This window comes from Podarcis erhardii (genome assembly GCF_964252035.2).
Source record: "Podarcis erhardii genome assembly, chromosome: 10".
Lineage (NCBI taxonomy): Eukaryota > Metazoa > Chordata > Lepidosauria > Squamata > Lacertidae > Podarcis > Podarcis erhardii.
This window is the reverse complement of record NC_138500.1, coordinates 7,948,630-7,971,542: the sequence shown is the minus strand read 5'-3', so window position 1 is coordinate 7,971,542 and position 22,913 is coordinate 7,948,630. Positions and strand designations below refer to the sequence as shown.

At 45.1% G+C, this 22,913-nt stretch overlaps 1 protein-coding gene and 1 long non-coding RNA gene across 2 annotated transcripts in view; one reads left to right on the top strand and one right to left on the bottom strand.

Moving 5' to 3' along the window:
- The window catches only part of PLXNA4 (plexin A4), a 621,967-nt gene that overhangs the window by 352,518 nt on the left and 246,536 nt on the right, over positions 1-22,913 (bottom strand). The window lies entirely within an intron of this gene.
- The window catches only part of LOC309352083, a 38,372-nt gene continuing 27,415 nt past the window's right edge, over positions 11,957-22,913 (top strand). Inside the window, exon 1 of the long non-coding RNA XR_014161096.1 lies at positions 11,957-12,802. This is a non-coding gene — a long non-coding RNA (uncharacterized lncRNA). The remainder of the gene's footprint in view (positions 12,803-22,913) is intronic.

Genomic DNA, 22,913 nt, shown 5'->3' with positions numbered 1-22,913 from the left:
GGTTCCATGTGAACATTCCTGCATGTAGTCTTTGCATGCCCCTGATCCATAATGGAACATTAGCAAAATTTTCATAGGCTGCCTTTATGGTTTGATATCTTTGGAGGATTGGGGAGGTTTGGGCTTTCGTCTGCCACAGTTGTTCCGCTCAAAATCAGGGACGACATGCCTGCTATTTGCATCGGAAGGAAAGTTCCATTACTGCAACTGGAAGCTTTCCTTCCAATGTAAATAGCAGGTATGGGGAGACTGATCTGAATTTAAATCACGGGGTGGGGAAGGTGAAAGCTTCCCTAGATTGGACCCTGTGGCTGTTACTGGTTTTCCCAAAACCAGTTCTGCAATTGCCCATTGTGAGAACATCTAGCCCGGCCCCTTGGGAGTCTCAAACCCAGAATGCAAGGCCTATCAGGCCAAGGAACTCCAAGGAGCGATATTTTTGGAGGGGAGAATTGTGGTGCGTTTTGCCTGGGATACCAAAGCCAGGGCACAAATTGTTTGAGGGAAGTGCAGAAAATTGTTTTTTGTGAAACTCTGCTCCCTCCCTCCCTCTTAGCTGATAAGCAAAGCCATTTGGCTGGCAGCTGTTTCCAATGGGGTCAAATCTTAAAGAGGGAGATAGTAAGGAGGTCAATGTGGCAGCTCTCCATTACGGCAATATAGCTAATTAAACAGGAGCAGGATGATGTTAGACATGCTTGGAAATGCTGCTGCTACATTTTGAAGAGCATATTAACAGTGACTTCTGCTTCGTAATGAAACCACTCAGGTTCCCAAGTCTGCGCTCTGGAGGCCAGGGTTGCAGAACAATCGCAGCGCAGGAGATTTGGCCGCCTAGCCATTCTGACACTACCAGCCTAATCCCAACTGGAATGGGGGCAGAAATTGAAAAGTTTCCTTTATTTGGTTCATGTCTGGAACAGAAATCAACCCAGTAAGTACAATGATGTTGTTTTCAGTCCACAAATGATACATAACTGCTTACTCCCATTGCTTTTCCTTTGGACTTAAATGAATGGTGTGGGGAAACATAATTAGGATGTTGCCATTATCATTACAGTGGTACCTCGGGTTACATACGCTTCAGGTTATAGACTCCACTAACCCAGAAATAGTACCTTGGGTTAAGAACTTTGCTTCAGGATGAGAACAGAAATTGTGCTCCGGTGGTGCGGCAGCAGCGGGAGGCCCCATTAGCTAAAGTGGTGCTTCAGGTTAAGAACAGTTTCAGGTTAAGAACGGACCTCCGGAACCAATTAAGTACTTAACCCGAGGTACCACTGTATTATTAATATTATTGTCATCATTGATTTATTAATCGCCTTCTAAGGTGATTTTCACAAAATATAAATAAAAGCAGTTAAAAACACAAAAACAGCCAAAACATTTAGAACAATACTAAAAATATGCAAAACAGGATCTCATAGTAAAGACTGCTTATTCAGCTGGGAAAGCATCAACCTCCCATCTTTTTTTACCAGATGGTGGGTTACGTAATTAGGGACAGCAGGGGAAAACACATAGGTTTTGCTAGAAGCCAAACTGCAGCAGAAAGGAAACAGTGCTGCATGTGACTATTATGGGATGTAACAGAAACCAATGCCTTCCTGCACCCTAAGGTGGATCAAATATATGTTGTTACCCGCTCTTCCATCTTCCTTCCTCTATGATTGCTGTTACTATTATTACTATTACTATTACTATTACTATTACTATTACTATTACTATTACTATTATTACTATTACTATTTGAGGGTGACTCACGAAAACACCGAAATCCATAGTGAACCCAGTTACCCTTCAGTCAGGCACCAAAATATTCCCTTCGCGGTCAGCTTGGCAGTCTTAGGAGCCAGGATTTTTTTTTGGGGGGGGGGGGATGTAGCCAAGTTGGTACCTGTAGAAAATTGTAACTTCTTAAAGAAAACAGCAGATGCACGTACAGCTAAACAGCAAAGGGTTATTTAAGTCAGCCTCTGCCTTCTGCCCTATACCTACAGTTCCCTTTTCCTCTCCCTGCCATTCTCTTCTCTGTTAATGAACATTATTTCTCCTTTAGGAGGGGAGACTTAAATAGTTAAAAGAGAGTGCCTGCACCACCAGCAAAATATATGGGGCAGAGGCTGTTGAGACAGAAATAACATAGCGGGAGACCTTATCAGAATCAGCACCTTTCTCTTCCTTTGTGCAAGAGCGTTAGAGATCACAGAAAACAAACCCAATAGAGTGATTTTATTATCCAGAAGATGGGCAAAGGGAGAAAGGTGAGCCAGGGACGCTTGCACATGTATGTTTGCAGCCCCTACCCCCTGCAAGGCCGAGCCGCATGCTCCTCTCGTCTTATCCTTTCCAGTTTTGCAGCAGAAGAAAAAGATTTTGTAATGATGGAGCAAAGGGACTGTATCAAGAGGCTATAAAGAAACCAGCATCAAAGACAGGCCGGAGGAATAAAGGAGCTCCTTTGCTGATCTGCAGCTGAGCTGGGCAGGCTTATAAAAGATAAATAACGCTGACATTACAAAGCTTTGGCTAATTCATTTTTCTACTTGTCACCACTTGGGATAATTGGCCTACACAACAAGCGCAGGGAGAGGAGAAAAAGGGAAGGAGGTCGTCTCTTTTCCTCTCTCTCGCTCGCGTGTTTTCTTAGAGGTACAACTTGGATTAGAGACGGTGTGTTATGCCACTGATAAATATAGAGAGCTCGATCCAAAAGCTTCCCTCTCTAATCCGGAGAGCAGAGCTTGTCACCGCATAGCTCAAGGGCCTGTGGATCAAGCAAGGCCTAGTCTCTGTCTCCTTGACGACGAGCCCCACGCTACGAGTTAAGGCTTCACCTGGGCGCTTTGCAGATATGAAGCCTTCAAGGAAGTTTTAGCTCAGTTTGACATGGCCATATGGAGCAGGTGGAGGCAGCTGCTGCTGCTGCCTTGATGCTCGGCGGCGGCCGTTCTCGTACAGCCTGCCTTTTAGTCTATAAAGAAACCATCACATCATACATTATGCCCTCCAAAAAAAAATATTCCTCGCCTTTCTGGACTAGCGCAAAGCTGCTTTTCAGCCGCACCTAATAACAACAGCGGGACACAGGTGGGGCTGTGGTCTGAACCACAGAGCCTAGGGCTTGCCGATCAGAAGGTCGGCGGTTCGAATCCTTGCGATGGGGTGCGCTCCTGTTGCTCTGACCCAGCTCCTCCCAACCTAGCAGTTCGTAAGCATGTCAAAGTGCAAGTACATAAATAGGTACCGCTCTGGAGGGAAGGTAAACGGCGTTTCCGTGCGCTGCTCTGGTTCGCCAGAAGCGGCTTAGTCATTCTAGCCACATGACCCGGAAGCTGTATGCCGGCTCCCTCGGCCAGTAAAGCGAGATGAGCGCCGCAACTTCCAGTCTTCCACTACTGGACCTAATGGTCAGGGCTCCCTTTACTTTTACCTTAACAACAACAAAACAACAACAACAACAATTTAATATTTATACCCTGCTCATCTGGCTGGGTTTCCCCAGCCACTCTGGGTGGCTTCCAACAAAATATTAAAATACAGTAGTCCATCAAACCTGAAAGAGCCACGTTTCATTTTGCTCACAACAATAAAAGGAGGCAAAATCTCATTAAGATCAAATTGCAGTTGTGTGGCCACTCATCTGTAATAGAGAGGAGGCCTCATCTGCAATACCGCTTCCACAGCAGGGGAAGTGCTTCTCTGAATTGAACGTCCCATGCAAAAGTCCCTCCTAAAGAGTATGGATGTTAGCTTGTGAATATTTAGCCAGTCCCTTATCAGTCAGACAGCTCTGCCCCCACCACCTGGGGTATACCTGTGTACCTATAATAGGCAGAAATTAAACTGGTGCAGCTTTTTTTTCCATCTCAGAGATACTGGGATGTACCTGTTGAATTCCTACCTGACACAACAGCTGCCAAAGGCTTATGAACCCTTTCAGGGGAAAGAGAACATTTTTAGTCTCTCTTTGAGTCTCTAGCCTGTCTGCTTCTCAACTCCATGCACAATACATTTCTTTTCTCTTAATTTGACTGACAGCCCCACCGCTTGTTCCTCTTCTCATTGGGAACACTTGTCCTAATTTGCCACAACCTTTGGGTGAAACAGGCCACAACAAATGTAATTTCACTGCAAGCCACGTTGTTTGAGCTGATGTGGGTTGGTGTAAGTGCCTATCTTTGGTGTTTGGTCTGTAATGGCTCAAGAAATTGGGCTAGCTCAAGAAATTTTGCTGCCTGGTGGTGCCTCTCCCCCCTTCATTCCATTTATATAAGTTGGCCAAACTAGAAGCTAAACCTTACATGAAACTAATTTAGGGATCTCCCAGCAACCGCCACCCAAGGCACATGCCTCACTCTAATGGTAGGGCCAGCCGTGGCTCCATTCTCACCTGCAAGTAATCATTTGACTCTGCCATCACAGAGAGATGAATGATCCATGTTTGAAGCAGCAATCCTTCACTTCACTGCCCATTCATCAAGTTCACTGAACGATCGGGCTAAACATAACATTTGAGGAGCTCTCTGACATTGGTTTGCATGCCCAGAAGAAAGAAGCGATATTTGCGGCATATGGGTTCTTTCTTCACAAAGTTCTGCTATTCATAGCCTCAACAACTGCACGCAAGCAGCCAGAGATTGCAGTAAATCTGCTAAAAGGCAGGATCGCACCCCCCAAATTGTGTGGAATCTGTGCACCGTGGCTCAGTTGCCCACAAATGCCACTTAGCTTCAGGTTCCCATCCTAAACCCGCTACTGCCGTGCTTTGATGTGCCTGGTTGCGTCGTTCCAGGGCTAAATCTCCCCACCCTCTTGAAGATTTCCACCTCCCCACCCCCACCCTCCACCACCTCCGGGCAAAATTGACAAAACAATCTAGGCTGTGCCAATAGAAAACCATGCAAAGCAAGTAATCGATTGGACATGGGATATTACTGGCCCTCAAATGGCTGCAGAATGAAAGAAGCAGCTTTGCCAGTCTGAGCCACATTTGAGGATTAGCACATTTACAAAGCATTCTTAACCTGGCAGACTGCCGCCAGATAGGCCAGGGGGAAAGGGGTGCCAACCAGGCAGCCCAACCCGCCGTGTCACCTCCTCTGAGGCTTGGGCACAAATAAGCCTGCGACTCGAATTCCCTTGTGCAAGCAAAGGCTTGAACGCCAAGGCAAGTCGCTCGCTCATATGCAACCCGTCTGAAAGCAACTCCACCGCGAATCCGGAAAGAGATGCGGATGGTTGGGAATTAGATATTCAAGCTCCGCACTCGCTCTCACAATGCCAGCTGGGTTCTTGGACTCCACAGCAAAGGAAACACGTATACTTTGGTGTCACACGGCATCTGTGACAACGGCGGGCAGCAGAATTAAGAGAGGGTTTTGGAACCTGAAGTCCTTACTGCTTTTACTGTAGAAATGGTAACAGAAGCATTTGATACATCAACAGAGGACCTTGCTAAAGAGCTGTCGGATAATGGAAGCGTTTATGAGAATCCGCTGTTTCATGTTTTCTCCTCCAACATGGATGCTTTAATTTAAAACGCAGCATTCCAAATCCTATTGTTTAATTCTTTCATGAACTCACCCAAATAATGCCACATTCTTAATATTAAAAAACCCTACAAATGAGAGCATTTTGCCACACATTTAAAATATCTCCTTATCCACCAAATTTAAGTTGGATGTTAAGTTCTAGTATCTGTTTGGGATTCTAAAATCCTCTTCACCAATTGGTACATCATTCCAGTTTACTTTGGTTCCCCAGCTTTGACCCTTGTTAGATTCTGTCTTCATCCTCTTATTACCTCAGATCCTGATACTATCCAGAATTACTGCACACAGTTGGGGGAGGGCATGATACTTTAACCAAATACTAGTCCCCACACAGCTAATGACAAGAAGATGTGAAAGTACAGAACTAGGGAAGGAAACCCTTTCCATCAATGGAAGAAGACAGGAGACACATTTTTTTGGTGAGCAGATTTTTTTAGTTCAACTTTTAAACTTACAAAATGAAAGCATTCTGCCACCTACCCACTCCTAGCAAAAAGTCTCTCTATTAGCCAGGTATGTGTCATATTTTCTGTATAATCCTCTGCAAATTTGATTTCAGGAGTGTTCAACGGCACTAACGCAATTTGTGCCTTCTGTCACTGTGCTAGGTAGATGATCAGTGGTTTCTGCCTGTCAAGTCACCGCCTTTTCCTAAAAGCAGTATGCATACCTCAGTGGTTACAGAGAAAAGGGTAAAAAAAGAAAGTAACCCAAAAGTCCCCAATTCAGTCCCCAACATCTCGAGCTAAAAGGAGGAAACAAGGAGAAGATATTGCTAAGAATGATCAGAAATTATTCTTATATGCAACAACAACAGCGAGGTTATTATTAGCCCAGGTTTGGAAACAACAGCAATTGCCAACAGTAGAAGAATGGCAACAGAAGGTAATGGAATATGCAGAAATAGCTAAATTAAAGGGGGGAATTCATCGACAGGGTGAAGAAACATTTCAAAAAGAATGGGGAAAATGTATGTTGTACATAGGAAAGATAAGGTGAAATAGTGAAACCAGTAGAATTGAAATAAACCTCATAATGTGAAATGCAAAGAAAATTATTGGATAATAAAAACAATAAGAAGTAAAATGTACGATGTGACTAATGTAAATAACTGTAGTTGTAAATGAATATAGACAGACAACAAGAATTGTATATATAGAAGGATTTATTTGTTCTTGCTCTTAGGAGCAAGTATAAATGTAAAATGTAATACAATATGTGTATGTGGAGTATGCAACTGAAAAACCAATAAAGGTTATTCTTTTTTAAAAAAAAGAGGAGGAAACAAATCGGCCAAATCAGAAAACACTGGTTCAGTCGCCTTACCTGGGAAAAGGTGGCTTCATGTTGCCTTCCCATCTCTTCTTCGCTCATTTCTCTAATCTCACTGTCTCTGAACCCCTGGGGTAGTCAAAAATCCAGTTGTTTTCATTCAACTTCCCTTCTCCCCTAGCGTGTTCACCAGATTCACTTTCCTCATAAGGCAAACTCTGCACCTCCATCTGCCTCGGTCTCTGTAACTGAAAGCTTATGATCCATGCTCCATGGGATTGGATAGCCTGCATAATTCGCAACAGCAAGCCCATCTCGCTGTTTTACATTGCTATAAGTTTGTGGGTGTTGGGCTTCCTCTAAATTCCTGGGCTCAGTAAACGTTAGAAGTTAATTAAGGCTTGTGTGTTAAAACCAGGTGAGCAGACCCAGTGTGTAGTTAAGCCATGCACTAGACCTTGCTAGACCTTTAATGAAACTCCATTAATTAATTAATTAATTAATTAATTAGTGTCAAAAGGCAATTAAGTCAGGACTAGCCCTCCTGCATGAGGCATTAGCCTGGGGTAATGAGCCATTAGTGTGGCAAAGGATCAAAAGCGAATCTCATGAAGACGAGTGGGCTCCTCCCTCTGTCAACTGAGAGTTTAGTTTAAAAGATAGTGCTGGTGCTTTGAGGTTAGAGTTTAGAACAGCAGCAAGGGGTTAAGCCACAGAGTTAGGAAGCAGCAGACTGGAGAGAGAGCAATGATGTTGCTGTGCCTATGGGAGAAGCCAGAGCCTCTTGGAATATGAATGCTGTGTACCCCTCCATTGTAGGCTCAGGTTGCATATATGTGTAAATAAACCATATAGCATAAAGACACCACCATTGCCTCTGTGCCTCATTTCCCAAAAGGAAACACGGACCAAGGGACTCCTTGGAATCTTGCACCGCTGTGGAGATTGACGTAACAATATTTCTGCTCTGGCACTTTAAGCCATATAATAATCTTATTCACTGCCCGCCGCTTTGTACAAACTGTCATTTTATATTCATTAATATTGGCATGTGTTGGCTCGCAAGAATTACCCCAAGCAAGGAAGACTGGCTTAAGTTAAAATAACTTTGTCCACTGCAATAACCCTTATAGCACAGCTCAATCACTGAAATCATCTGCAGGTTGTTCCCTCAGAGTTGGTGAGGCTGTTTGACAACAAAGAGAAACCGAGTCTCTAGTGTCATGGGCCCAATCCTGTGGAATTCTCTGGCAACAGAGATACAGCAGGCGCCTTCTGTGCTGACTTTTAAATGCCTGCAGAAAACTTTTCTATCCCTTCCACAATGGTTCCTTCCACTTTTCCATCCCTTCCACAATGGTTAATTGATGTATGTTTTAAACATTTTACTGGTTTTTATTGTACAGTTTTATTGTTGTAAAACACACTCTCTCACACACACGAGATAGCAGTATGCCAATATTTTTTATAAATAAAGAAGTCTCTGTGCTGTACTAATGTCTCCGGAACAGATCCCACCAAAATTGATAGGTTTGTGTGCATGAACATGTAAGCTGCAGGTTTACATGTCTGTGCGCATGCATGTGTGCATAGACTCAGATTTGGTGTAAAGGGAGACTCTAAAATCAGTTGCTCCATGCTCAGTGCTGGATAGCTGCAACTAAGTCCATACAACCTAAACCAGTGGTGTCATCACTGAGACCCGAGTCTTTGTGCCAGACAGAACAGCATTGGATCAATGAATGGTGATGTAAAGGGAGATCTAATGAACGCAACGGCAGATGATGAGAAAGGACTAAGTGCCCTCCTTTTTCTTTCTGCACTTAGTGAAAAGCAAAAATAACCAACTTCACTTTCAAGAAAGGAAGGAAAGCACGTCCAGACAAGGGGTTTTTTTGGGGGGGGAGCTTTCATTCAAAGCCTGTGATTAGGCTCAGAATCAAATTAAACCGCAGGGCTTCTCACTAGCCGAGCGCTATTTTAAGGCTTATTAGACTATATTAGGATTGGCATAAATTTCCACTGACATAATATAGGCTTTTAATTGGATTTAAGGAAGACAAGGAGGATGCATTAAGCAAAAATCAGCCCCCATGGCAGGGAAGGGGAGAGAGATTGGGTATTCTCCATACGCAACTCCCCTTGCTTTCCCCCATTGGTGTGATTCCCGAAGGGTACAGAAGGTGAGGTTTATCCCACAGTTAAGTTACTTGGCTGGTAGAATCTCTCTCTCTCTCTCCTTTCTGCTACCATTTTACACACACACATACACATTTGCTGCTTACCAGCAAGAGAGAAAGAGTGTGAGAGAGAACTGGCAATAGCTGACAACAAATTCCATAGCTGGCTCTGGACACAGAAGAATATGAGGGGCTACAAGTTGGTACTACTGGCACCCGTCTGTCTCAAGAGACAGCACCAAAGAAGAGACCTCCTTGGAGCTCAAGACTGGGCCGTGTGTCTGGAGGTCCTGGGCTGCCCAGGTGACAAGACCCCTGTTTTGGCCTCACTGATGTGGTCCAAAGGAAAGCAGAACAATCAGTTTGGCTGCAGGAGTTGCTGGAAGGAGGTGTACCAAGGCGCCATCCAACCACCTTAGGGACACCACCCCGGATTTGTGTAAGGAGTTTTTACTCCTTAGCCTTTTCTTCTCCCAAAGATGTCCTGCAAGGCACTGGAGGTTTAGGATCAGAATTTCACTTCTCCCACATGGGCTACCTTCCCAGATAGATGAGCCCCATCTGCCCCCCACTTTCCTCTACAATGTGTGCTGCCGCCGTGCTGCTGGAGCACGATTTCCGTTCTCTTCCTGAAGCAAAGTTCTTAACCTGAAGCACTATTTCTGGGTTAGCAGAGTCTGTAACCTGAAGCGTATGTAACCTGAAGCGTATGTAACCTGAGGTACCACTGTATCGGATTATGAAAAAGAGCTGGGACCACAGTGGGGAAGTCTGTGACGAGGTATGCTGGCTCAGTCTGCTGCCTAGGTACTAACTGTTACTGGGCAACTTAGAATCATATAATTGTAGAGACGGAAGGGGCGTCAAGGAGCATGTAGTCCAAACCCCTGCAATGTAGGAGTCACAGCTAAAGAATCCATGACAGACAGCCATACAACCTCTGCTTAGGTACCTCCAATGAAGGAGAGTTCACCACCTTCTGAGGTGGTCCATTCCACTGTTGAACACCTAAACTTAAAGGCCTTTCCTGCTATTATCTCTGCTATTATGCCTCTGTAATAATAATAATAATAATAATAATAATAATAATAATAATGGTCTCCTTGACCATTGGAATCACTAGTGGTCTGGGCTGCTCAGTCTCCAAGAGCCTTTATTTGCATGCAAGGGAACTCCCTAAATCACTGAGGGTTTGAGATCCATTGGCTACCCTCACCTGGTTAAGCCGACCGGTGAAAGCCGTTTTCCGGGGTGTGGCTGCTGTCACGTGCTCCAGCTTCTAGGAGCCACAGGTGAGAGCTGAGTGCAAGGTAGGGATCAAAGGTTGAAAAAACCACCCCTGAAGGAGCACAGTGTGTCCCCCACCAGAGGTACTGCCCCTCCCATAACACATTCAGCCAATTTAGTTTAACACATTCAGTGTCCAGAGGAGGGCAACCAAAATGGTCAAAGGCCTGGAAACGATGCCTTATGAGGAACGGCTAAGGGAGCTGGGCATGTTTAGCCTGGAGAAGAGGAGGTTAAGGGGTGATATGATAGCCATGTTCAAATATATAAAAGGATGTCACATAGAGGAGGGAGAAAGGTTGTTTTCTGCTGCTCCAGAGAAGCGGACACGGAGCAATGGTTCCAAACTACAAGAAAGAAGATTCCACCTAAACATTAGGAGGAACTTCCTGACAGTAAGAGCTGTTCGACAGTGGAATTTGCTGCCAAGGAGTGTGGTGGAGTCTCCTTCTTTGGAGGTCTTTAAGCAGAGGCTTGACAACCATATGTCAGGAGTGCTCTGATGGTGTTTCCTGCTTGGCAGGGGGTTGGACTCGGTGGCCCTTGTGGTCTCTTCCAACTCTATGATTCTATGATTCTATGAATTTAAGCAAGTCGAAACCCAGGGAAGCCTGGGTTTGAACCGCTGCTCTGCTGTGAAGTTTAACAATGGACCATTGGCCATAGCCCAGTGGCCCAGCACATGCTCTGGCATCTCTCATCAGCTGCAAATGACATGCAGAGTGCCATTTGCTGTCTGGGAGTTGTGGGTGATAGTAGTCCAATGCTATGATTCTCAAGCAGGAAAAGCCATGCAGAATGTCATCTGCTGCTGGAGGCTGTGGTGGCTGGCTGGAACTATCTAGTCTTCACAACAGCCCCCAGCCACCCACTCTTTCACTTTCTCGAAGGAAAGGATGGCATAGCATAGAAGCGGGCGTGCCCTATTTTGCTTTCAGTTACCGCCATCAGAGAGAAGGGGTCCCACAGAGTAGGGACCACAATCAGAGAATCATTTGAGGTTTACAAGCACGCCTTTCGAGTACAGTGGTACCTCTGGATACGAACAGGATCCGTCCTGGAGCCCCGTCCGCATCCAGAAGCGAACACAACCCGTGACTGTGCATCTGCACATGCGCGGGTCGCGATTCACCACTCCCGCGCATGTGCGTGACGTCATTTGGACCGTCTGCGCATGCACGAGCAGCGAAACCCGGAAGTAACGCATTCCATTACTCCCAAGTCGCCACAGAGTGGGCTCTTTGTTTTTGTAATGTGATCAGGGTGGTGTTCAGTCTGACTTGGTCTAAGCCACGCCCACGTGTGCTCTCTTCCAGCCTAAACCACCTTGCACGGTTGTTGTGAATATCAAATATTTCATGGTCACCAAGTGTAGCATATCTCCACGTTAAACACTTAGTTGAAAGCCAGTTTTAAAACTGTCTTTGCTCAGTTGACGGGTCTAACTTGCATCAACTTCTGAAAGCACCCTGAAAACTGCAAATGCTGTCCTGCAAATCATAGAATCATAGAATCATAGAGTTGGAAGAGACCACAAGGGCCATCGAGTCCAACCCCCTGCCAAGCAGGAAACACCATCAGAGCACTCCTGACATATGGTTGTCAAGCCTCTGCTTAAAGACCTCCAAAGAAGGAGACTCCACCACACTCCTTGTTAGTCACAACCTTTGGGTGTCTGACAGACTCAAGTGACAAAGGTCTTGCTGGGCTGCATCATTACAGGAACCATTGCATTAGCAAATGATCCCTCATTGTGCTGGTGGGGACCCTGCACACAGAGAAATCAGGAGAAAAGCAAGAATGAACTTTTCATCTGCGTATGTGTGAGTGTGAGTCTGTGCATTCACAAACACTATTCCCTCATCATTTTGATGAATGTCCTACTCAAGTCAATGAGATTTAGACTACAATCCTATGCACGCTTATTCGGGAGTAAGGCCCACTTCACAAAGAGGTCTTTACTGCTGAGTAAGAACTTCACGAAAAGACTCTGTTGCACTATAAAGTCACAAATAAGTCCCGTTTTAAATTGCGCCCGATGTTTGCAGAAACACATCTGTAGAAATGGGTGGTATCCCTGCTCACAACCTCTTTCCACAGGCTTGAAGGTGTGAAGGTTACATGACAATACCTGAAGTCAGGTAGCCGCCGAGGCAACTCTGTGATCAGAATGAATCTCCACTGACTCCGTAGTAGGCTTGACGGAGTCCCCCTCTATAATCTGACTGTCCATCATCCAAGCCAGAAATGGGTGAATCTCCGGTCACAAGCACTCTAATACTTAATGAGGAGAAAGCTGCCAACAGCACAGAGTGACTTTCAAGAGTGTCAGATTCATATAGCTTTTTCCCCTTCCAATGTCAACCAACTAAAGAACTCTGTAGCTGCAGATGGAAAGCCACAAGCCTATCTCACGCAGGGCCCCACATCCCTCACTTCTTGGGTGGGACAGCTTGGCATATCAACTTCTAACCAAAATGCTATCAACGTACTACAGTGGTACCTCGGGTTAAGTACTTAATTCGTTCCGGAGGTCCATTCTTAACCTGAAACTGTTATTAACCTGAAGCACCACTTTAGCTAATGGGGCCTCCTGCTGTCGCCGCGCTGCTGGAGCACAATTTCTGTTCTCAGCCTGAAGCAAAGTTCTTATCCTGAAGCACTATTTCTGGGTTAGCGGAGTCTGTAACCTGAAGCGTATGTAACCTGAAGCATATGTAACCTGAGGTACCACTGTATCGGATTATGAAAAAGAGCTGGGACCACAGTGGGGAAGTCTGTGACGAGGTATGCTGGCTCAGTCTGCTGCCTAGGTACTAACTGTTACTGGGCAACTTAGAATCATATAATTGTAGAGACGGAAGGGGCGTCAAGGAGCATGTAGTCCAAACCCCTGCAATGTAGGAGTCACAGCTAAAGAATCCATGACAGACAGCCATACAACCTCTGCTTAGGTACCTCCAGTGAAGGAGAGTTCACCACCTTCTGAGGTGGTCCATTCCACTGTTGAACACCTAAACTTAAAGGCCTTTCCTGCTATTATCTCTGCTATTATGCCTCTGTAATAGTAATAGTAGTAGTAGTAATAATAATAATAATAATAATAATAATAATAATAATAATAATGTATTTGTACCCCACCCAGCTGGCTGGGTTACCCCAGCCACTCTGGACGGCTTCCAACAAAGATTAAAAATACATTAAAATGTCACACATTAAAAACTTCCCTGAACAGGGCTGCCTTCAGATGTCTTCTAAAAGTCTGGTAGTTGTTTTTCTCGTTGACATCTGGTGGGAGGGCGTTCCACAGGGCGGGTGCCACTACCAATAAGGCCCTCTTCCTGGTTCCCTGTAACTTTACTTCTCGCAGTGAGGAACTGCCAGAATACCCTCGGCGCTGGACCTCAGTGTCCGGGCAAGACGATGGGGGTGGAGACGCTCCTTCAGGTCTACTGGGCTGAGGCCGTTTAGGGCTTTAAAGGTCAGCACCAACGCTTTGAATTGTGCTCGGAAACGTACTACGTACTGGAAGCCAATGTAGGTCTTTCAAGACTGGTGTTATGTGGTCTCAGCAGCCGCCCCCAGTCACCAGTCTAGCTGCCGCATTCTGGATTAGTTGTAGTTTCTGGGTCACCTTCAAAGGTAGCCCCACATAGAGCGCATTGCACTAGTCCAAGCGGGAGATAACTAGAGCATGCACCACTCTGGCGATACAGTCCGCGGACAGGTAGGGTAAAGCAAGGCATATGGCCAGCCAAGGTAGCTACGTAGTTTTTTGTACAAACAGTAGTAATGGAATCCCAGAGGGGTGGAGGTAACAATCCCCATCCCACCACCTCACAATCTAGAGCAGCCTTCCTCAACAGTGGATCCCCAGATGTTGTTGGACTACGGCTCTCATCCTCCCTGAACACTGGTCCTGCTAGCTAAGGATGATGGGAGTTGTAGTCCAACAACATCTACGGACTCAAAAGCTGGTCTAGCGTGAAGGTAAGTAGTATATGATGCCAACACCCTCCAGGTCCCCCTACCCTCGCTCTGCTTGTAGGGGTAGGGGCAGAGCTGCATGGTCAAATCCTGCTGTATTTTTGCAGTGCTGGAGAAGGACAGAGAGCACAACGTGTTTTTGCAAGCGGCCCCATTCCAGCCTTCAGAATCTTGGTTTTGCTCTGTGGTGAGCCTTTCCTGGACTGATAGCACCCAGAAGAGGTTTCCACGGTGACTACACTGGTGACACCTTGCCATCTGACAAGTACATCACCCCGTTCCCCAAGCCATTACTGGACAAGGCAATTGCTGTAGTTGATCTGTCTTTACTGGAGCAGATAATTACCAAGCTTCTGCTGGGCCTTATCTCATCAGTCAGCTAAGAGTTACTTCCCACACACGCTCCCCCAAAGAAAACTCCTGCATTCCCGCCTGAGAACAGCACCAGGGCCACTGAGCCATTTCAGACGCCGTGTTGTGGGCTGCTACTGCAAGTTCATCATCCTGATAGACAACCTAGAGTTCTTGTCTACATGAACTGGAAATGCCAAGCTGCTTTAGCTGTGCCTGTCTTTGGTCATTCACAAGCAACTGTATTTTCTGTACAGCAGGCATTGTCAAACTATTCAGACCCAAGATTCACTTCCAACCCCAATGTGCTCCACATGCGACCTGCTTTTTAATTTCTTTAACCCTCTTTTCCTTCTCTGTTGTTCAGTTTTAACCTTACTCCTACTGTGCTCGTGACCAGTTTATGGGCTTCCCGGAGGCATCTCACTGGTCACCATGGGATGAGGTGCCGTGGACTGGTTGGACACAGAGGAATGGTAGGAGGAACCAGCTGGGGAAACCCCAGGGGAAGAAGGCTCAGAGCCCGGGGAGAGACTGGGAAGAGGAGGTGTCGGAAGCTGAAGGGGTAACAGGGCTTAATGAGCTGGGAGTGTCTGTGGCAGAGATAAGTCCAGAATCAGAGGCAGAAGCTGAAGCAGGAGAGTGAGAGGAGGGAGGCCAAGAGGCAGAGAGGAGTCAGGCTAGTGAAGAGTCCCAGGTTTCTCCCCCTCCTGCTGCGACAAGCTCCCCTCCACCCCTGGTCTCCCAGAACCAGGAGAGGCATGAAGAGGGAGGAGCAAAAACAGAAACACAGGCACAATCTCTGATTGCTTGGGGGAAAAACTCTGTAGAGGAGGAAACATAGGTGGTGAGGACCTTTAGTCTCAGCAACTGATCCATCGAGCAAGAACCTGAGTTCCTGTGCTCATTAGGTCTGACACTCTACCAAATCTGTGCTGATCCTGTTCTTGCTGATAAAGATTTAACTCCAACATGCACGGTGTGATTGACTGCTGGCGCACTCCTCTCATGTGGGTCCTGAACCTGATATGCCCCAGGTCTCCTTATGTTCTCCTGTTCACTCCTCCACAAAGAAGAAATGTTTTTTCATCAAGGCATCGTGTGGACTGGCAGGGATTTCAATGAACAGCTGCGGTTCCAAATACATCCAGTCTGAACTAGAATCATGAGTCAGACTTAATAGATACAATTTAAATTCTCCGCACATCAGCAATGTTCCTAACTCCAGCAGGGGACTCTAAGAAGAAATGCTGAAAAATCACTAAAACCCACTGACCTCATGATATTTCCAGTCCACCCAGAGCCGGGGTGTTTTGACAAAGACTGATTTCCCAGCAGGGCAAAACATCCAGAATATGTGCTGGTTAAATGAACCAAACTTTTCAATTGGTCAATCTTGGCCAGCAGGTCTCCAAGTTAGATGGCTGAATCAGGAAATAATTGTATTTGAAGCTACGGACTTACTAATGGGTTGACGAGAGCCCAGTCAACAACCCAATTAAGCCAATGTTCCTGGACTGAAAACAATTTACTGTAGGGGGTGGAAGATAATTTTGTTCAGTCATATTTTAAAGTCAGCTGGCCAAATTCGCCATTTCCAGACTTAGACGACAATCACAACACAGATTGTTCAGTTCCCTGAATTTCATAATGCAGTTCCAGGTTGTTGTTTTTTAATATGCATGTAAAAACACATTTACAAGGGAAATGCATGCAATGTGCACATTTGAGGGGGCAATGAATGGAAAAGCAGCCTGCATTTTCCAATGGGAAACAATGCTTATAATTTCAGTTTTTAAAAGGAGCATATTTCAGGGGGGCAATGAGTATAAAGTACATAGAAAATGTGTGAATATATATATACACACACACACACACACACACACACACACACACACAGGCAAAAAGCCAGGACACCCCGTCTCATGACTGGAGCTCATCCAAAACTGACACCAACTGAAATGGGCTGATTCATCCATCCCTGAGATTTGCATCCCATTTCTATCCACATTTGCTTAGAAATGAGCCTGACCAATTTCAGTAGAGCTGGTCCAAAGTGTGATGGGGACTATAGCCGATGATACATAGACACAGTTGGTTCCCCTGCAAACCAGAACTGGATACAATGTTCAAACCAAGGTTTCCCATTCTCATGTGAGGTAAACCATAACTTGTCTCATTTGGATGTACAGTGGTACCTTGGTTCTCAAACTTAATCCGTTCCGGAGGTCTGTTCCAAAACCAAAACGTTCCAAAACCAAGGCGTGCTTTCCCAAAGAAAGTAATGCAAAATGGATTAATCCATTCCAGACTTTTAAAAACAATCCCTAAAACAGCAATTCAACATGGCTTTTGCTATCTAACAAGACCATTGATCCATAAAATGAAAGCAATAATCAATGTAAGGTAAAGGGACCCCTGACCATTAGGTCCAGTTGTGGCCGACTCTGGGGTTGTGGCGCTCATCTTGCTTTATTGGCCGAGGGAGCCAGCGTACAGCTTCATGTACTGTACTGTAAAATAAATAAAACAGTATTATAGATGATTAAAAAAAAAAATCTTACCTGCACTGATGATAGTCAATGTGTGGATGGGGGGATTTTATCCATTTCTGCAGTCACTCAATCAATCAATCAATCAATCAGTAACTGAACTGGGATCCACACAGTCACAAAAACAAATTAACTGAAAAAGCCTCGAAACAAAAAATGCAAAATAAATAGCAAAAACAAAAGCACCAAATATCACCTTAGAACACTGCAGTCAGAAACGGAAGGCTTCAATTACAATGGGGGGGGGGCAAATTAGCAGCGCAGCAGGAAATACAGGGGGACTCAAAATGGAGCATGTTCAGCTTCCGGAAAAAAGTTCGAAAACCGGAACACCTTCTTCCAGTTTTGCAGCATTTGGGTTCCATCTTGTTCGTGAACTAAGCTGTTCGAAAACTGAGGTACCACTGTAACAGCAGACTATTGGATTTCCACTAACCAGGAAATCCTGGAGAGGGAAAAGTGTGCCACTGAGACGTCATTTATGGTTTTAGCCCCATATCTGCTATAACATGCCATTTCACTGTGATTGCCTCTGATTACTCTCTGTTTCCACATCATTTGCATTTTGGATATGCCAGCTTCTGAGGCTGGAACACAAGAGGCAGGCACCGATGTGCTTGTGTTCACTGTAAGCTAGGTTTCATAGCTCTTTAATTAGTAATATTAATAATGCCACCTAAGCTTAATGAGAGCAATTAGAACACACAGTAAATATTGCCTCCTGCATTAGAAACAGCAGCACTGGAAAACGAACTTTCATACTTGGCCAGGCTATGGAAACCTACGACATTTTAAAAGAGTGTGGAGGCAGGAATGGGAGGATAAGGCAAATGTAGTTTACCTTTTCATGTGCCGGTGGTTCTTTTAATTGCAAAAAAAGGGATAATAGTTGCAAATAAATATTTGCAAGTGAAAGAGGCGCTCCCACGGAATGCAAAATTTCCTTCCCTCTCCTGGGCTTTTGCAACAGCAAACGAAGACGTCAGTTTGACTCACACAAACAGCAAGTGTTTTTGTGATACCACTGGCAGATTATTAAGGGCCGCTAGTCAAAAGGGAGTATTGGAATAGAGACACCTTGTAATTTGGGGGGCTCTGATTGCCATGCATTTTGTTGAATGGAAGTATTTTCCAGGTTTTCCAAGGAGAGAACAATTCACTGGATTGTTACTCTTACTAGTAGCTTTGGTTAATAGACAATGTTAATTATACTCAAGAGTAGTTCCATTGAAATCAATGGACTTAATTAAGGGTGATTCATTGATTTCAGTGAGCCTACTATGAGTATGACTCAGCTGGCTTTCACCAATCTTAATTTGTTTTTGGAGTATAGAATTTCACACATACATGTCTGTGACACAATATGTGCTCTAGGTGTCAGTTTGGATGTAACAGCCAAAGCACTGCTTGGCCATTAGGCAATCAAATTCCTGCTTCCCACCCACCCCTTGTTTTCCTAAGTACATTTACTAGGAAGTAAGCTTCACACAGCTCAACGGAACTTCCTTCTGAGTAAACATGCTTACAACTGCACTGTTAGAGATATCTAATAGTAGCTAAATGTGCAATTAAAAACCTTATTATCAAACAAGTTGCTGAGATTTTCTTTTTTCTTTTTGCAAAATCTCAAAAACAGAGTGAAAAAGATTGTTGAGCTATTTTTAAGGAATTTCGCCAAAATCTAGTTCTAATAGGGTCGTCATACGTCTGGATTTGCCCAGATAGTTAAGCGATTTTCGCCCGGATACAGTTTCCAACTGTGGTATTCCAGCTTTGTTTGGGAAATTATGGGTGTATAGCAACCCTATTAGAACTGCCAGGGCAGTTTTCAAATTCTAGATCTTAATATTTCTTTTTTGAATTGGGATGGTTTCTCTGCAAATCCGAATTTCTTATCTGCCTTAAATTTTGAGTTGCTTTGGTGATAGTTTAGCCAATTCGACACATATTCTTTAATCTCTTCGGGGGTTTTCCCCATTTTTTTGCTCTCCTTCTGAAGTCTAACTATTCATTATAGGTTCCCCAGTTGTTACTCATTTTTTTTAAAAAAAAAATCCCTTGTCTCTGCTTCTATTGGCGATAGCCACCTTGGTGTTTTGTTCTCTAATACGTTTTTATATTTTCCCCATGCCCTAATTAAGTTTTTTCCCTAATAACATGATTGGCGAAAATTTTACATATTCCAGCTTTGCCGTACCAAATACAAGCGTGCCAGCTGTATTTGACATCATGACCCTCCAAATCTAGCCGCTGTGTATTTTCTAGCAATACCCAGTCTTTTACCCAACACAGACAGGCAGCTTCAAAATACAGTTCTAAGTCTGGGAGTGCGAAACGTTGCCTTGTGTTGAATTGTTGGGATACTCTGTTTGGCTTGTTTGTTATACATTTAATAAAATATATAACTTGCAGAGCAAAGCAAAGTGGAAGACGAGGAATCCGAAACTCAAAGTGCAGCAGGCAGATGGAAATCCTCCACTGACCAGTAAAGAAAGCCGGACTGCTAATACTGACACATGACCTGGCCAATCACAAAGGCTGGTCTTGCACACCTCTTCCCTTTTGTGCTCCAATATAGCTCTGAAAACTGGCAACAATAACAAATAGGCAGTCCATTGTGACTCTGAAGTCCTAGCTGAAAACTTAGGATTGCCATATTCTGAAGAGCAAAAAAGAGGACACATTTGCCAACTTCTACTTTTAACCATAAGAGACACGGGTGGCGCTGTGGGTTAAACCACAGAGTCTAGGACTTGCCTATCAGAAAGTCAGTGGTTCAAATCCCCGTGACGAGGTGAGCTCCCACTGCTCAGTCCCTGCTCCTGCCAACCTAGCAGTTCAAAAGAATGTCAAAGTGCAAGTAGATAAATAGGTACCACTCCAGCAGGAAGGTAAACGGCGCTTCCGTGCGCTGTTCTGGTTCACCAGAAGCGGCTTAGTCATGCTGACCACATGACCCAGAAGCTGTACGTCGGCTCCCTCGGCCAGTAAAGCAAGATGAGCGCCACCACTCCAGAGCCGGCCACGACTGGACCTAATGGTCAGGGGTCCTTTACCTTTAACAAGCCCACTTGACCTCATTGATAAGTACAGCTTCATTTCCTACTAAGTCATATGGGAATCTCTCTGGCATCTTCTTGATCTCCTTTCTTTCAAGAAGATTTCTTTCAAGAAGATTTCATAGCTTCGCTTTGGCCACTTCTATCCTGAATATTCTTCCCTGGATGTTTTCTGCCCCTCTTGTTTTCCAAAGCAAAGGAGCACAAAGGCAACGAACTCAGGGAAGTTGAGAAGCACATCTCCGCCCCCAGCTCTATGGCAGCACAATTTACAAGAAGGGGGCAAGCCATAATAATAAATAACCCGAAAGCTCCGGGGAAGAGTGACCTAATCAAGATGTATAATTGTGTGCCTTATCTAAATGAAAGCATCATTTCAGAAATGGTAATGCGCATCCGTCTGGATTGAATTGCTATACAGATCAGCACTGAAGGATAATTATAATGTTTAACAAATATATTCCCTTTGGGGCCTGCTGTTAAAGATGCCACGTCCCTTTTGCTCCTGCAGCCTGCTGGCTGACAAATTATCCAATATCATACGAGAGGAGGCCCATTGCCCTTTTGACTTACCCATCTAAGCACTTGCTTGCATGTGTTCCCCAACCCCTGAGCAATGGGATACGCCACCCAGGCTCAGCTGAAGGGTGAACACAGATGCCACAAACCCTCTCCAATTTGGGTATTTGCTTTGAAATTAGCATATTCAACATGGCTCAACATATTACTAATAAACCATTAATGTCCCCAAACGCTTGTAATATATCATTGCTTTCTCATCCCATTGGCTGTTGCTGCTTCTTGGCACTGATTTCCATCTTTTCTGTCCCCCACTTCCCCCCCCACACACACTGCCATTTACTCAGTTTGGCTGCGGTGATCCTTTTATTTATTTGCTTATGGGGTATCTTTGATGTCATCAGGTACATCATACAGCCATGGTGTCATCCACGAATCAGACTGATTGCTAAAGCCAACACACAGAGAAGAAGGTGAGGACCCCTGACTTTGTGACTCCTTGCTTCTTGATCCTTGGATCCCTGACTTTGTGACTCCTTGCTTCTTGATCCTTGGACCCCTGACTTCTTGACTCCTGGCTTCCTGACCCTCGGACTCTTGGCTTCCTGACTCCTGGCTTCTGGACTCCCATTCCTGCTCCCACCCCGCCATCTTGCCCCCTGTCCTGACATCCCCAGCCAGGATTTTGATCGCCCCTGAACCAGACCATGACAAGGTAGAATCCCATAGGTTCCTTTTGTCACCTGACAGCTGCTGTCAAAATGTTGGCGCACAGAATTAAGCTTCTGGGTCTGGCTTGATGATGGTAGTGGGTCAAGACCTCAGGCATAGAAGAGTTGTGATTGCCAGTAAAATTCTCAGAATACTAAGATACCATTGACAGGGAGTTTGTTTAGTAATGGGACCAGAAGGCTTTGTTGTTTGCTGCAGCCCCACAGAAGACAACCCTGTGCTTTCCTTTCACTTTCCAACTGCCTCTGGCCCTTTGATCCTTGTCTGCTTGGCCTGGAACTTTGACCATCAAGCTTGTCATTTAATCCACTGCCTGCCTCAAGCCCTTTGGAGTTAACTTGGCCTGCCCCTGTTCAACCCATGCCATTTGCATCTGGCCATGCTGGGCTCTGGCACCTTGCCTGATTCCCTCCAGTGCTGACTCTGGATCCAGCCCTGGATTGGCTCCAAGCTCACATGGGAAGAGGGGCATAACTCAGGGACAGAGCACATGTTTTGCATGCCAAGGTGCCAGGTTCAATCTTTGTCATCTCCAGTTGAAAGGATTTCACCCTGGAGAGCCATTGCCAGTCACAAAGCTGGGTATGGACCAAAGTTCAGACTGGGTATTAGGGATGGATGATGGATGGATGGATGGATCAACTCAGTTCAAGCCAATACCATTTTCACAGGCATGCCTTCCTTCCGGTTTCTGCACTAACCTGTGATTTTTTTAAGGAAGAAAACAAAATCTGCAGTGGCTGGTACCACTAGCTGCGAACGGAATCTGTTCCGGAGCCCTGTTCGCATCTAGAAGCAAATGTAACCCGTGTCCGCACGTCCGTGGGTCATGTTTTGGAGCTTCTGCGCATGCGTGTGACGTCATTTTGAGCATCTGCACATGCGCAAGTGGCGAAACAGCTGGCAAAGTAACACGCTCCGTTACTTCTGGGTTGCCGCAGAGCGCAACTCGAACGTGCTCATCCCGAAGCACATTCAACCCGAGGTATGACTGTATGACTGTATATGGAGATTTGAAAATTTAATTTTAAAACATAATTAAATGCATATTTCTATCACAGAATGTGCACATTCTTAAATCCTATTTTATTTTAAAACCAACCTTTTTAAAAACTCGTTTTTATACTTTGAGACTAGGAAGTGCAGTATTTGGAGAAGTGCAAAATCTGAAGGCTGAAACCATGTATTAGTTCCAGTAGTGTGAATTGGACTGGTCTGCTTGAAAACATGAATGAATTTAAATTCTCCTCCATCCCTACTCAATATAAGGCAGCTTCATGCACACAAACAAATACACACATGGGCCCCAGCTCCAGTCCGAGCTGCAGAGGCTCAAGACCGCAGGAGACAGAGACATCTAAGGCCTATGCTGTGTGGCTCTGTGTGAAAAATCTTATTCAAAGTGACCCAGGCCCACAT